The following is a 3,739-nucleotide window of genomic DNA, read 5'->3' as shown; positions in this document are numbered from 1 at the left end:
TCCACCACTACCACATATCTACAACACACTGTGTGCCCTCAGGCCCCTACTCCACCACTACCACATATCTACAACACACTGTGCCCCCAGGCCCCTACTCCACCACTACCACATATCTACAACACACATGTGCCCCCAGGCCCCTACTCCACCACTACCACATATCTACAACACACTGTGTGCCCTCAGGCCCCTCCTCCACCACTACCACATATCTACAACACACTGTGTTCCCTCAGGACCCTACTCCACCACTACCACATATCTACAACACACTGTGTTCCCTCAGGACCCTACTCCACCACTACCACATATCTACAACACACTGTGTGCCCTCAGGCCCCTCCTCCACCACTACCACATATCTACAACACACTGTGTTCCCTCAGGACCCTACTCCACCACTACCACATATCTACAACACACTGTGTTCCCTCAGGACCCTACTCCACCACTACCACATATCTACAACACACTGTGTGCCCTCAGGCCCCTACTCCACCACTACCACATATCTACAACACACTGTGTGCCCTCAGGCCCCTACTCCACCACTACCACATATCTACAACACACTGTGTGCCCTCAGGCCCCTACTCCACCACTACCACATATCTACAACACACTGTGTGCCCTCAGGCCCCTACTCCACCACTACCACATATCTACAACACACTGTGTGCCCTCAGGCCCCTCCTCCACCACATATCTACAACACACTGTGTGCACTCAGGCCCCTCCTCCACCACTACCACATATCTACAGTACGACATCCATGTGTGTGTGTGTGTGTGTGTGTGTGTGTGTGTGTGTGTGTGCATGTTATCGTGTGTGTTAGTGTCTCTTCACAGTCCCCGCTGTTCCATAAGGTGTTTTATCTGTTTTTAAATCTAATTGTACTGCTGGCATGAGTTACCTGATGTGGAATAGAGTTCCATGTAGTCATGGCTCTACGTAGTACTGTGGAATAGAGTTCCATGTAGTCATGGCTCTATGTAGTACTGTGGAATAGAGTTCCATCTATTGCAATTTTCCTAAGTCCTTTTTTTGTGACACCTGACCACACGACTGAACAGTAGTCCAGGTGTGACAAAACTAGGGCCTGTAGGACCTGCCTTGTTGATAGTGTTGTTAAGAAGGTAGAAACTAGGGCCTGTAGGACCTGCCTTGTTGATAGTGTTGTTAAGAAGGTAGAAACTAGGGCCTGTAGGACCTGCCTTGTTGATAGTGCTGTTAAGAAGGTAGAAACTAGGGCCTGTAGGACCTGCCTTGTTGATAGTGCTGTTAAGAAGGTAGAAACTAGGGCCTGTAGGACCTGCCTTGTTGATAGTGCTGTTAAGAAGGTAGAGCAGGGCCTTATCATGGACAGACTTCTCCCCATCTGAGCTACTGTTGAATCAGTATGGCTACATTACCGATAACATTAATTTGCATGCTGGGAATATTAGGTCAAACTTAAATATTACATTTTCTAAATGTTCTGAAATGTTCTGAGCACCTCCAAGACAAGGTCAAATGTACATTGTGGGAACATAAATGAATATTACGTTAAACCTAAATCAAATAGGCTATGAACATAATACATACTGACTTATTTCATCCTTACAACATTAAGGGAACGTCCTGTGCAACCTAACTTAAACATTGTATGATTGTCAACACAACTGAGCATAATTTGCATTTTGGGAACCTATCTCTTGTAATGTACCCCTACTGTTTCCACAACCTAATTACATTTTATGAGAACCTTTTATGCACCCTAAAATAAACATTGTAGAATCATCCACTCAGCTGGACAGTTTTTGTGTTATGAGAACATTTGCTGCGACCTAACGAATGTTCTCAGAACTTTCACAGAACCAATTTTGGTTTGCTGGGAAAACATTACTGGTACATTGCGTTACTACATTACCTGGAAACCTAATGCGAACGTCTGGGGAATGTTCTGGTTGTTACAGATGTAGAATGTTACAGATATTACAGAATTATCAAAAACATTCTCTGAATATTTTGGGGATGTTATCATCCTAATTTTAGATAAAACACTAGGGGAACTGTCTAAATGCTGTGGGAGCTGTCTGACTGCTAGGAGAACTGTCTAAATGCTGTGGGAGCTGTCTAAAGGCTGTGGGAGCTGTCTGAATGCTAGGAGAACTGTCTAAAGGCTGTGGGAGCTGTCTGAATGCTAGGAGAACTGTCTAAATGCTGTGGGAGCTGTCTGAATGCTAGGAGAACTGTCTAAAGGCTGTGGGAGCTGTCTGAATGCTAGGAGAACTGTCTAAATGCTGTGGGAGCTGTCTGACTGCTAGGAGAACTGTCTAAATGCTGTGGGAGCTGTCTGACTGCTAGGAGAACTGTCTAAATGCTGTGGGAGCTGTCTAAAGGCTGTGGGAGCTGTCTGAATGCTAGGAGAACTGTCTAGATGCTATGGGAGCAGTCTAAAGGCTAAGATAACTGTCTAAATGCTGTGGGAGCTGCCTGAATGCTAGGAGAACTGTCTAAATGCTGTGGGAGCAGTCTAATTGCTAGGAGAACTGTCTAAACGCTGTGGGAGCTGTCTGACTGCTAGGAGAGCTGTCTAAATGCTATGGGAGCTGTCTAAAGGCTGTGGGAGCTGTCTGACTGCTAGGAGAACTGTCTAAAGGCTGTGGGAGCTGTCTGACTGCTAGGAGAACTGTCTAAAGGCTGTGGGAGCTGTCTAAATGCTAGGAGAACTGTCTAAACGCTGTGGGAGCTGTCTACATGCTAGGAGAACTGTCTAAATGCTGTGGGAGCTGTCTGATGGCTCGGAGACCTGTGTAGGTGCTATGGGAGCTGTCTGAAGGCTAGGAGAACTGTCTAGGTGCTATGGGAGCTGTCTGAAGGCTAGGAGACCTGTCTAGGTGCTTTGGGGGCTGTCTGAAGGCTAGGATACCTGTCTAGATGCTATGGGAACTGTCTGAAGGCTATGAGACCTGTCTAGATGCTATGGGAGCTGTCTGAATGCTAGGAGAACTATATAGACATATATGAGACTACATGTTCCACTGTAGGATTAGAGTTAGGGTTAACACAATGTGGACTGTACCACAACACAATGTGGACTGTACCACAAAACAATGTGGACTGTACCACAACACAATGTGGACTGTACCACAACACAATGTGGACTGTACCACAACACACTGTGGACTGTACCACAACACAATGTGGACTGTACCACAACACAATGTGGACTGTACCACAACACACTGTGGACTGTGAGGCCTGATTGGAACATGTGCATCCAGTTGATGTTGATGAGATTTCAAACAGTGAATGTTGAGACTGAGAACCCAGAGGAATGACTGAGCCCCTCAATGTAAACTCACTGCTGCTCCTCCTCCTAACTCTCCTCTTCCTCCCTGGCCTCTCTCTCCTCCTTCCTGCACCAGGCCAGATGGGAACAGCTCTATAAGGATGACAGAGAGGAGAGAGAGAGAGAAAGAGAGAGTGTGTGCGTAATATGAATGTAGTCTCCTTTATAGAACATCTGGAGTCAGTTTGTCTGAATGAAGCATCTCTGCTTCTCGCTGATAGGCTGCCTCTGATAGGCTGCCCCTGATAGGCTGGCTGTGTTGGGTGTTAGAGTGGCTTAGTGGGCAGTGTGCCTAACCACCAGCCTCAGTCTGTCACCCTGAGACCGGGTTGGTCACAGCAACAACACCACACCATGACGTGTTCTGGGAACAGCACGGCTGTGTATTTTACTGTGGTGGTA

This window comes from Oncorhynchus tshawytscha, unplaced genomic scaffold (assembly GCF_018296145.1).
Source record: "Oncorhynchus tshawytscha isolate Ot180627B unplaced genomic scaffold, Otsh_v2.0 Un_contig_2046_pilon_pilon, whole genome shotgun sequence".
Lineage (NCBI taxonomy): Eukaryota > Metazoa > Chordata > Actinopteri > Salmoniformes > Salmonidae > Oncorhynchus > Oncorhynchus tshawytscha.
This window is presented reverse-complemented; position numbering follows the sequence as displayed.